This window comes from Haemaphysalis longicornis, unplaced genomic scaffold, assembly GCF_048455015.1.
Source record: "Haemaphysalis longicornis isolate Haplotype H1 unplaced genomic scaffold, Haemaphysalis longicornis Haplotype H1 scaffold_18, whole genome shotgun sequence".
Lineage (NCBI taxonomy): Eukaryota > Metazoa > Arthropoda > Arachnida > Ixodida > Ixodidae > Haemaphysalis > Haemaphysalis longicornis.
In genome coordinates this window covers 409,673-422,718 of record NW_027526282.1, presented here as the reverse complement: position 1 = coordinate 422,718, position 13,046 = coordinate 409,673, and the positions used below count along the sequence as shown (strand labels likewise).

Sequence of the window (13,046 nt, the reverse complement as noted above, 5' to 3'; positions counted from 1 at the left end):
GACAATGCTCTCGCGAAGGCGCGAGAAGAGAATGCTGCATAGCACGAGGCTGCGCGAGTGCATCCCCAGTTAGAAGAAACGTGAAAAAGGAATTTGCAGTTATAGCTCAGACTAAGGTTGACAGAACTTTGGGAGTGCTTAGTGTGAAAGCGGCGAAAAGCTGTCGGAGTGGGTGCTCGCTCAGCGAGAAATCGCGCGCGCGGAAAGAGCCCTAGAGCAAGAAGCACTTAAAGAGATGACAGAAATTAAAATCACAAATTTACACCCGCAAGAACGGCTTGCGAAAATTGAGGTCACAGAGAAAGAGATGCTTCAATCGGTCGGCACCCCTGACAGGTGGAGGCGATATCAAACTCGATTGTTCGCGCCTCTGCTGAGCTCGAGTTTGTTGGTGAAACGGGACTGGAGGACCTTCCGCCTCCGGAGAGCGGGCGATTATCGGCCGTTCGCCACACGTCGGTCTTCCTTGGCGTCTGGTATTGGTCTACAGGACGTCGGGCGGGCGGCGTTGGACGGCGGTATGGCTCGGCCTCTTGACGACGGGTTGGAGCGGGGCGGGGTTGACGAACAGCCGAGGAGTAGGTCATGGCTTGTGGTTCGCGGGGTGCTTCCGACGGCGTAGAAGTTCCCAGTGCGTTTCGGACTTCTTCTCGGATTACGTCGGTCAGGGATGCCACTTGAGGTTGCGGCGTCGTTGGAAAAAACTTCCGAAGCTCCTCCCTGACCACTGCTCGGATGGTCTCTCGCAATGTATCGGAGCTTCCATTTGCAGCACCGATGGTCTCCGAGAACAGCGCGTTGACAGGGCGGTCGTATTGCCGCGTTCGAATTTCTAGCATCTTCTCCATCGCAGCTGCCTCAGACGCGAATTCAGCCACCGTCTTCGGCGGGTTGCGGACTAGACAAGCAAAAAGCTCTTGCTTCACTCCTCGCATTAGAAACCGGAGCTTCTTTTATTCGGTCATTTCGGGGTCCGCCTCAACGAAGATCACGACATCTTCGTTGGGGTGCTGCGTTCGAGTTTCAAGCAAAAGCGCAGCTCGCTCTTTTCTCACAACGGTAGTGAAGGTCTTAAGGAACTCCCTTTCGAATTGAGTCCAGTCGGTCAAAGAACTCTCATGGTTCTCGAACCAAGTTCTAGCAGCATCTTCTAAGTAAAAGAAGACATGCCGGAAAGTTTCTTCGTCGTCCCACCTGTTGAATGTGCGGACGCGCTCCAGCTTCTCCAACCATTCTTCGGGGTCTTCAGCGGGGGCCCCCCGGAACGATGGCGGTTCCCGGGGCTGCTGCAGGACGATTGGCGACGTTGTTTCTTGCACCATTGTGTTGGTTGCAGCGTTCCTTTTCTTGGGCCCTTCTGGCATCAAACCGAACTAGGGTAGAAATCCTGGCAGTCGGCGGCTTTCTCTGGTTGGGCTGGCTTGGCGGCTTCCAGATGTCCTAGAGAGCATAAAGGGTGAGTACCCCGCACCTCCACCAGATGTCACGAAGCCAAGGACGACGCAGTTGTCTTGAAGGAGAAACAAGTTTATTGGAGCTAACTTGTGCTCCCCTAACAACTCAAAAGAATACAGAGGCGGCGAAGCAGCGGTCAACAAAGTGACTTGCGTCGGCGAGCGTCGCAGAATCGAATGTCCCGGCCACGCGTCCGCACTGCTGGCTTTTTATCTTTCGGCGCGCGTGGTTCTCGAAACGTCGATTCACATCGAGAACATAGTAGATCCAAGAAGATTATTCTGGGCTGTTCACGTTAGATCGGAATGCTCTCCCTATCACAACAGATAACACATGCGGCACAGAAAGAAAGAATGGAACACGCGCTTCCCTTGGCGCAGAGATAACACAGACGGGCGCAGCCGGGCGGTAAAAGCAAAACACAAATAAACAAACCCAATGTATGGTTCGCGGCAATATACCCTCAGGTAACTGTAAATCGTCGCTTCAGCGGGAGCATGCAAACGGACGCGAGAATGCGCAGCCTACACACCTGACACTACTGGCCTAGGTCCGCCTTGAAAACGAGTTGAAATTTTCTTTCGTATTTGCGCAAACAAAATGATTCTTGCTTAACTTTTCAAGCCGCACGATTCACGAACAGCAGGGTACATGTTTATTATTGAGTAATTTGGGCAACGGAGTCAAATAAATTAAGCGCATTTACAGGACGCAAAACAAGCGCCCAATCTCACGTCCGCTACCTGCAGAGATGTGCACTTCTATATATTTACATAACATAACACAGCCGCATACTCGGTGCGCGCCCCAATATTTACATATGATCGTCACTGACTGTGTTGATTGTCGTAGACTGCAGGTCTCAGTAACCTACAGACAGCGGCCCAAATGTGGCCCACGGGGCTGCATTATGAGGCTCCCAGCCCCTCGTCAGAACGCCCCCGCTCGGTCACTAAGAATCTGAATGACGACACGACAGCTTTGACCTCAAATGGGGTTACACAACGGGAGAAGGACCGGGACAAAGATCGCTACCAGTTGCATCTTCCCCATCTTAACACTTTATCAGATTATTGTCAAATATTATAGGCAATTCGCTGAATTTTTTCCCTTTGCCCTCATAGCCCCTCGCCCTACCAGTCGATTTGCCGTCAAGGCCGCCGCCATGTCGACTTCATTCAACTCGGCACTGCACGTCAAAACGTTTCCGACCCTTGTTCTGGTGTAATAATTGAAAACTGGGGACATATGGTGCAAATGCGTAATCAAATAAATTGAGAGCAAACAAGGAAACAGAACAGTCACTCTGTTCGCCCGACCACTTTGTTTTACGGCCACTGCTTTCGGAATCACGAAGCAGATTTCACGCTTCTGACGCTCACTCCATTTTATCACCGAACCACGCAATAAAACGGCAAGCTAGCGCTGCACCATGTATTTGTAACGGCGGCGCAAACAAGCAGTATTTCATGAAAGGGCACGCATAGTGCGGAGGTACTCAAAAGCGCGGCGCACCGCAGCAGACGAGCCTGCGGTCCGCCGGACTCGCTGACGGTTAAGCATGATCATCGCCGATTGCCTTACTTCTTTTTTTAATTCGTGCTGTTGAAACGTCCCTGTCACCAAGTGTAGTAGTTTAAAGAAGAAGCTCTCACTTCAAATTTTACTTCACTTCAAAGTGGCAGAGCACCGTCACCGTCCCAGCATTTTTCTCGACGCTCAAACGTACTTAACGCTGCAAAGCTTTTTTAGATGCGGAGCATCTCATGCTCGGTGCTCTGTCCCTCCCTCCCTTGTCCGCCGTCCGCACTCTACTGCGCAGTCACGTCTCTTCAGCCCCGTCAGTGTTTGAGCTAACGTCAGCGCAGTGCATTATAAAAAGAAATAGTTAGGCGGCGCCCGGTTTCGATTCTACGACTCTCTGGAAGCAACGGGAGGTACGTGGTGCTCTTCCTACTGCGCTGCACACCGAGACGGGAGCATGTGCTACGAACGCGCCTTATGTCCTTCATTCATTCAAACTTCGTCACGAAGCTACTGATGCAACGAAGGTACGCGGAGCTGAACGTCAACGGAAACGACGAACTGAAAACTAATGGGAGCTTTAGTCGACCCCATGGCTGCTTCGCATACCAATCAGGGTTCTCTCACGGGAAGATGGTGTAATTTTTTATTTTCTAAAGCTAAGTTGATCGCCTGAAGAGATCGGACGCGTCGGAGATGGGTTAGAGATCATGTCGCAAAACAATCCTGCGTATGCAGCACTAAGCTTTGTACTACCCGGAAGTAAACCCGGACGTCGTTTGCGCCACGCCACCAGGGAAGCGCAGGAGCATTATGGCGCTCACTTTGCAGCCTTTGAGCCACGACCAACTCCTACTCGCTGGCAGCGCAAGGAAGCCATACCAATGAATGAACAGCCACACTCTTCGCGTAACCAACGTGGCCCACTGAATGTATATAATCACTCGAACCAGCCACCTACAAGAAAAACATGAACTGCGTCGCGGGCAACCCGGAAGATATCAAGGACTTGAGGCCGGCTGCGCTGCGCAGGACCCATGCATACGTCACCGCCTTCGCAAGGTGGACGCGCAGCCGCCGACATGGCGGCACACTCATGGTTGCCGGCATGCGGGCCACGCCAGAAACTCAAACCTGTATGATGTTAAGCTTAACCGCAGCATGCTCATTGCGAAAGCGTTATCCGTCCTCTCCGTTAGATGGACGACAACACTCAGAGAATTTCATGGTTTGAGATGCCTTAATTTCATTCGATCTGAGAAGCTGCTTTAAGGGCTCAACTTAACGCACATTAGACCGTTTGCAGTATGTTTTCAGCGCTTGTATGTTAGTTCTGTAAAAAAAGTACACAAGCCTCTTTTCAATAAAGTAAGTGTCCTGTCAGAGTTCGCCAGTAGTATAGCGAGGTGGTTTCTCGAATGGGTGTTACTTTTTTGTTTTATTTCATTTCAGATGGTCGTCACAAGCGTGGTGCGTACGAAGGCAGGAACTGGTTTTGTTTGGTTGCTGGTAAGATTTATATGATTACAATCACCTTTTGATGTCAAATCTTTAAGAAATTTCTTTGTCCTTTTGCGCAAGCGGAAGTTTACTGACACCTTGCAGCTTAGCTGATGAGCATTGTATGAACAATTAGGTATACTTCTTATTTAAGAAACATTTAAGCCCCAAACGTCATGCTATGGATAACATTACATTTCCCGGGTCACACAAATTTAACAGGCAAAGCAAAGATGGACGAGGAAAATAAAACTTCTTACTAAAAAACATTTCGACCACATTGCGGCCAATAAAAGCGGGGCACCATTTATTCTACCATGGCCTAAAATAAAGTGAGTGTTCAATGGTAAAGACCGCAAAGCACCACACGCGAGGATGGCTCACCACATCCTGCTCCCGATATGCGCTCAATGGAGCAGAATTTCCCTTAGCGCTGAAATTTTTTTTTTAGTTTGAGTATCTTTATTTCAACTAGAAGGTCCTGGTGGCGCTCTCACTCACATGGTGTGCTGCATATGTACGTAACTATCTGCGGTTGACAAAGAATTTTTCGGATACACTTTTGAGCAGTTACGTGCATGGGTTTGCAGGTAGCTAAAAAACGTACATTCGAGCCGCTGAAGTGACAGTAGTTCAGTTATCATGTTAGCAATGAAATGAGCAAAAACCCTTCCCTTTGTATGGCAGGAGTAGCTGGCCGTCCATACAGCCTCTGGTCATTCAGGTATTGCCACTGGTCAGTTAGTCGATAAGGCTGAAGTCTTGGCGTTTAATGCTTATCTGGTTCTACAATGTCTCATTCACAAATTAAGAGCGTTACCAGTTCGGAGCCTAGTGGAGACGTGCCGCGGAAAATAAAAAAATGGTCTTAGCACACTGGTACAATTAGAGAAAACCAGAATAAAAAAGTATCCAACTTGCCCCCCGTTATCAACGAAGTCATGTCTTCGTAAATATATTTTGCGAGTATCACCGCGAACCTGTCGTCTGTTTTGTTTGCCTATGTGTTTTCCTCCCACTGCCTTATGTTTACTTTCACCTTCTCGTCCACGCTACAATAGTATCATGTGTGATGAAACCTTCCCTCTCCTCGCGCCGACATTTGATGTGGCCGCAGGCCGTGGGACACTTACTCAAAAAAGGGCCCATCTCCCCGCGAGGGGGACTCGAGTAAATGCGTCGCATAGGTGGTGGGTGTATTGCGTTAACGTTTAGTGTTTGGGGAGTTGGTGGTAGTGAATGCGTTGTATCAGCAGCTTCTTGACGTAGTTTGAATGAGTCAAGGATATAAGGCGCGTTCGTAGCCTTTCATTCTGTGTCGGTTTTGTGGCGCAGTGGGAAGAGCACCATGTAGCTCGCGTTCCGCCCACACGTAGTGAATGCGTTGTATCAGCAGCTTCTTGGCGTAGTTTGAATGAGTCAAGGATATAAGGCGCGTTCGTAGCCTTCCATTCTGTGTCGGCTTTGTGGCGCAGTGGGTAGAGCACCATGTACCTTGCGTTCCACCCGCAGGGTCGTGGGATCGAAACCAGGCGCCGATAAGTATTATTTTTTTATATAGTGTAGGGGAAGGGGTGCGGACCTGTTGTTGAGAGCGAGGAGGGTAGCGTGATGCGGGAGAGGATGAGTGGGGGAGAGGGCGCGCCTGCGCGCTGAGCTGTTGCGGACCTGTGCTCTGCATTTAAAAACGCTCAAGTGGTCACCCCATTCTCACGCGAGCATGCCTCGTACCGGCTGCTCCAGCGTCGTTATTTCCACTCCCGCGAAGCCGGCTGATTTCAGTGTACCATAAGTGTGGTGTCGAAGAAGCGATCAATCCGCACAAACGCGTAACTGCTGAGAGCCTCCGTGAACTAAGGATGATGATTCGGCAGCGCTATGTGTTTCGTGCACGGCTTGTTTTCGTTCACTGCTCATGCACTGCTTGCTATGTTTTTGTGCAGCGGCCGCTTTTTGTTTAAATTCCTAAACTTCTCAGATAGGACGCCTCGCAAGCGAACGCTCATGTAGTTGTTACCAAAGGAGAGTGTTGAGCTTTCCCCGACTCGCGTAGTGTGCTCAGACATCAGGCAGCCCGATAACGCCAATAATTGATGTGTTAATTGTGACCGTCGAGTACACATCCCTATTACCGAAGAAAACGAAGTCGGTCTTGCTTGCCAAGCCATCTTCGGGTTATTACCTGCAAGAAAGAACTACAGCACTGTCGAGTGAAGAAATCAGGAATGTCCGACTTAGGTGCAAGCCCGGAGCCAAGGGATTAGAGAAGAAAAAATTCCCTCGCACTTCCCCGAGGGGGAGAGTGTGTAAGTGCGAATGCACGGTTGTTGATTGCGCGATTACGGTGGATATCGTGATCTTGGAGTGAAGAGGAGGCGCCCAACACCCGCAGTCACTGAGCGGAGAGAGGAGGAGGAGAGTAGCGCCCGCCGTTACGGCGAGGGCTACACGAGCGCCCTCACGCGTCGGAATGCGGAGCGCCCGCTACGCGAGCGAGAGATCTCCCGCCCGAAGTGGAGAGGAGGCGCCCAACACCCGCAGTCACTGAGCGGAGAGAAGAGGAGGAGAGTAGCGCGCGCCCATCTCCCCCCGTTGCTAGGGAAGACGAGGAGGAAGACGAGGAGCGCGCGCACCCGCAGCTGTTGCTATGCGGACGACGGCGGCGGACGATTCAGGCTCGCTTAAGAAGTGCATTCGCACTTAAATCACGCGGTTTCAAAATACCGCAGCCACTTCGCCGTGCGTCGTACCACAACAATGTGCTCCCAACACCACCAAGGTAGAGGTCGTTCCCGAGAGCCTTCTACAAATAGCCCAGGGCAAACTAGAAGCTATAGCCCCACATACGGTTCCAGCAAATGCACCCGACCCGAGCTCTTCAACTATAATGCAATTCAAGTGGGCACCTACAGGAATCTACCAAATGAATTGTACTGGTCCACACCGTCACTCGGCATATCGTTCGTCCCTGCTGTGTTTTGGCACAGCCCTGGTCCACCACGCTGCCAGAACTCGCCCAATTGAATAACAACTAACGAAAACCTATGTTTCACGAAAGGGCGTTTAGGACTTCTCCGCTACTATATGAAGTACTTGAACCTTGTTCTATCAAATATTTTTTTCTAGGGACGTTTACCCCGTTGATACGCCGATAGTTTTGAGTTCGCCTCCGGAGGAGCCACAGCGTAACGCACCCAGCTGATATTTCACATTTATTGATGGCCTTATATTTGGCCCAGTGCTGACGCCATTTATTTCCAGCAATTCTGAAAACTGCGTTGACTCCGGAAAACCGAATTCGGAAGCGCCAAGAGGCTTGGCTACATAACCAACACGGAATTCTAATCCGCTTGTGGACTTGCCTAGGTATGCTGGGTAATTGACGTTAAAGTCGACGGTGCACCTGGCAATGCAATTTTAAAGCGAAGCTTTATACCTTTACCAGCCAAGGATCCTGTCGCAATCGTCGGCTTCCACGACAACGACCCAGGAAAAAATAAAATAAATTACTGGAACTTCCTGGAATCGAATCTAGAACGAATCGACAACTGGAGCGAGAGCCTATTGTCTTACCAATTTAACTGGGAGTACACGTGTATACGGGGGATATAGACGATGTACTTACCCAGCACATCTGCCGGTTTACCCTTTGCACTCTCGGTCAATGCCACGGGATAGCGTCACGTGGCATTGGCGCACGTGACGCTATCACGTGCACCACACGTGCGCGAATTTCGGCGCACGTTAAAGATCCGCAGGTGGTCACAATTAATCTAAGGCCCTCCACTACGGCGCGCCTCATCACCTGCGTTGCGTCGGTGCGTTAAACCCCAAAATCAAGGACATCAATCATAGTAGATAAGAAAATAATTTAAAAGTTCCGACCAACTAAACCTAAGACTTTACGGCCAAGACACTTGTTTTTCTTGCGCACAGCACGCACGCCCATGCTTGACTGACCAGTAGCGACACGCTGAATCTATTGGAACACGCTCCCATGTTGTAACAATCATCAGTATATAAACTAAACAAGTTTATAGAGTCTGAGCATATCCACGCAGGTCACCACCACTAATGCGTTCTGCAGGAGACAGTTGGTAATTGTGACCTCTGGTCTTCTCAACGCGTAGTGTGCGGTCTAGATACGCGCCTTCAAAATAAAGCCTGTCACGTACAGCTTTGAAGCCGAGGGCTGTTTCTTCTCAGAGGGAATTTCCTCCTGTCTAATGACTCTTTCGGCTAATTACTGCAGACAACAAGCTACTTATGATCACGGCTATTTTTGTTATCATATCAGGTTGTTAGGTGTGAGTGAAGGTGTAACATGGATAGCAATAGCATGGCATAAAAACAAAACAAAATTATTCCAAAGAGAAGCAGATTGCGTTCGCAAAGTTCGCTTGAGCGACGCGCTAGTCCCTGCAGAAAAGTATTGAGTGTGTTAATAGTGCAGACGGCAGTCCTGAAACAGCTATCACAGCTGCAATTTTTTTTAGTCAAACTGCTCTTTTGAATGAAGTTGCAGCGGGAAAACTAACCAGCTACGAGCGTTTGCTTGATGGATTGTTTCAACAGCAGAACTGTTTTTAGTTCCGCAGTGAAGCATTACCAGAAAAATCAGCCCATCCCAGCATTTGAGCATGCGGCTCGTTAAAAACGCCCGGCGCCATCCAGGCTTGCGCGTGGGTTTTTTCCACGTGAGAAGCTCCCAAAAAATACCTAGAAAAATACTGAGCGCAATTGGCCTCGGCCTCATATGCAGCGCCTGGCGTCGTCCAATTCGGCCTTCAAGAACACTCTGCCCAGCATTCGTGGAGTGATCTCTCGCGAGCTGTTCTCTTCGCCAGTTCGCGTTCCTCGGCACCTGAAGTGGGGATCACAAACGTTGAGTACGGGTTACGGACGCCGAGTTCGTGAAGCCCGTTGCCGCAGGTTCTAGTGCGATCTAACGCGGCCTACTATGGAAGAGAGTGACTACCTGAGGACAACACAATCCGGCGTGTCATTCATGGAGAACGTTCAGCGGCAAGTTCGAAAATCCTTTTGAGGTGCAACAGCCGGGCCTCCAAAGAATGTAGAAGGGCCGCTAGATCTCCTATTTCTCAAGTCTTGCACCACTAATGCAAGCTGTGGGGATTTTTTTCAAATTCAAAAGCTTATTCAACGCTTTTTCCACGTAATTTGCGATCTCTATATTCCCCATTTAAACCAATTGTAACGACTCTTTCCAAATCCAGATCACATCGCAACCTTAACTTTCTACATTTAAATTTCATTAGTTCGGAAAGGATTGCATTATAGCACGTCTACAAGCAAAGGAGAAGCTTGAACAATGTAATAACACAAAGCTCAGGAAATTACTCGTGTTGTGTGCGGTTTGGAATAGAGGGTTTAACAGAAAAAGAAGTGGTAGGTAAAACCAAAGCCTTCTTCACTATTTTCTCTTGTTATACCTCACAAACTTAGCTATTGTACAGCAAAAGTAAGAGAGATATTTTGATGTTCTTGTGTACACACTGCATCAAATCCAGTGCACTAACTGCAAGGCAGGCCTGCTGCCAGATAAACACGTTACAATATACCTGACTGCTTTTGAGATCTCGCAGGTTGTTTTTTTTATCTCGCGTAGTTTCCGATACCTACACAGCTTAGCCTTTGCCACCAATATACATGGTCTTGATAATTTTCAAACTTACTTAGACCGTTTCGCACCGCTGAATCGTGTACATATAATTCTATTTTATGCGAAGCACACTTGGTTTAGTGGGGTATCTTACACAGTAAGCTGAGACTAACATCGCCCTTATTGGACACTTGGATGTTCGGAAATATGCAAGATCCTTTTTTCCATAAACGCTCGGTGCACCCTTGCTTCATTTAAGTAAACTGAATCATGGACAGATGACAAAAAACACAACTTCTACGCATAAATAAACTTATGGCATTTTAGACACTCGAAACCACATCTATGCAATTGTAAAATGGTGATATTGTCATGTTATTGTTTGTGTTCCGTCTATCTTGGTTTTTTTAGGCGCAGCCTTTTTAAAAGTGTGCCCTCAAAATCTAAGCACCCGGAACTTACATTTCTGCACTTACAATGAACCTATTACACCAAGTTGTTTGACTTTTGTACTTTCCTACAGTCTTCACTCGTTACTGCTGTGTTCCGGGAATGAGGGCAATGTTTTGAGGCGAAATAAGTTTCGATAGCGCGGAGCATATTGCACAAAGCCGTTGCTTTCACGTCTGAACATCGCGTCTACGCTCCGCTTAGTGCAGTTCATCTTGTTAGCCTATACACTTTTTGGATATTTCAGAAGAGCAGTTAGAAAAAAGTTATTAGATTTCGGGGGCGGTATGTTTACGTAGAGACACAAGATGACCAATTCTTCAAGTGTTATATTATTCTGCGCGAATATCGACAAACGTTCGGGTTTTTTTTGGCTACGATACGACCTTCGCATTGTTATATTGCGGGTGACAGAAAAGAAATATATTTACTTGGTTCGACGCAAGCTAAGCACTTTCACTTGTGTTCGTTTCTTTTCATTTCCATGCGTGAAGCAAGTACGCCTTCTATGCTTCGCTTCATACATTCTCGCACAGTCGAATTCCTTGTGGGATTATCAATTTCAAATATGAAGTTACGGCTATTAAACGCAAGGTAAACCTGCTACCTAGCCACTCGTCAAGGTTAAGTAATCCAGGGAAAGGAGACGAAAGTCTGTTTTTGTAGGAAAGCAATTTCTGACAAATACAGATACAAAGCCTGGCCCAAAGGCATTCATTGCGTGTAAATCATACCAAGTGTACATCACGGAAGGACCTAAAGCGCGGAAGCTGAGCTACTGAATTTAAAATATTTATTGAAAACTAAATCTGCAGTCAATTTCTCAAAATGGTTCAAAAAGGTCAGCCTTAAAATTCATGGCATTGTTTTTGTCTTTCAGGTGTTGCTTGAGCTCGGTAAGTACACTTCCAAGGATATGTAATCATTTTGTAGTATCTGTGCAAATTTATTTATTCATTTCTTATCTGCTACGCCGATTCAGCTTACATTTTGCGTTGGTGCATGGTGGCCGAGAACTTTATTTGCGTCGCAGTGATTGGATCAAAATTTGTCTGGCGACGGTCATACACAACAACAATATAGGGCTATTTTTCCGCCTGTGGTTAAGCTACGTGCTCTAAGAAGTACTTGTAAAACTCCTAATTGAACCCGCTTCAGAGGAATGGATACAGATATCGCGTTAAAGACAAAGTGATCTGCAGAACGGTGCAATCGTGGACATTGTCTATACAAAATGTGGCACACAGACGTATGTACTAACTACGTTACGGACAGGTGTATATTAGAGGGTGTGATTAACATTTTTCTGTAATAACTGTAAAAAAACGTATTCAAGACCAACAGATCTCAGCCTCAACAGAATATAGCGGATAATACGTAGGAAACCTGTCCTTTTAAATTTAGGGTTATTATTTCCACATTGGCCTACGTGAACAATACACCGCCATATTACTATAATGTTTTTCTTAACTAACCAGCTATTCACAGCACCTGACAAGACCTCTCAATTGCTGGCGATCTTCGAAATAATAACTTTTATTCAAAGCGCAATTTCAAAAAAAGAAACATTTTTATTATGTGTTTGTTTTGCCAACATGGTTTTCTATCATCTCTAGAGGATCATTTATTTCGCCACAACATTTTGATTGGCTGTGCTTTTCGTCGGCAAGTGCTGTGAAGGAGACCTGAAGGGTGGTGTGCCTGCGCCTGTTACATGTCCTGTGTCACTTCAATTATGAGTCACCAAATTCCTGCAGTAGCGTTCAGGTGTGGTGCCCAGCATTTCGTGTGTCATCTGCCTTATGCTCACACTACTACACTTCAGTAAGTCAACCTATCTTATCGACTCCAATCAAAACCAATCGACTCTCATATAGATCGTTTCGATCCGTGCTATTTAAATTTTCTCCAATCTCCCTTTCAAACTCGTGCATCCCAAATATTCCAAAGAACCATCGGGTTCCCTCTTTCGATTCCCTCTCCTTTTTAGACCACACGATGGTCAAATTACCCCCTCCCCCAAAAGTAAGCAGATATTTACGGGTTACAAAATCCGCAATATTGCTGAATTACATTGTCTTAGCGGAGCGTCTTTACGAGTGGTATCCTCCCCGCTGCCCCGCTTAGCTACGTCGATACGGCTCACGCTTTTTATGATCTTTGCTCATCGAAGCGTACCTTTCGGACTTGCAATGTTCTGCGTCCACATTCAGTGTAACAAAACAAACTATGCAATCATTTAGCCACCTGATTCATGTAAAACAAAAAAAAGAATAGGTTATTCATTTTTTCACTAGCAACACTTGCGATCTTAGTCCGTAGTGGTCCCTTTCTTGAGAAAAAACAGTGTCAAATGGGTATAACTGCTCAAAGTCTACCCACACGTGTTGCAGATCTATTACAATCTTGAAGTCATCGCAGCGTTTCTTCTGTGCGGTTCTGTTTGTTTAGCAATACTTTTCACGAAGATAGATTCAGGAAATATCACAAACGT

General features: G+C 47.3%; 1 long non-coding RNA gene across 1 annotated transcript in view; it reads left to right on the top strand.

Moving 5' to 3' along the window:
- Positions 1-4,431: 4,431 nt before the first annotated feature.
- The window catches only part of LOC144166533 (uncharacterized), a 65,550-nt gene continuing 56,935 nt past the window's right edge, over positions 4,432-13,046 (top strand). The window contains exons 1-2 of the long non-coding RNA XR_013321694.1: positions 4,432-4,488; positions 11,433-11,448. This is a non-coding gene — a long non-coding RNA (uncharacterized LOC144166533). The remainder of the gene's footprint in view (positions 4,489-11,432; positions 11,449-13,046) is intronic.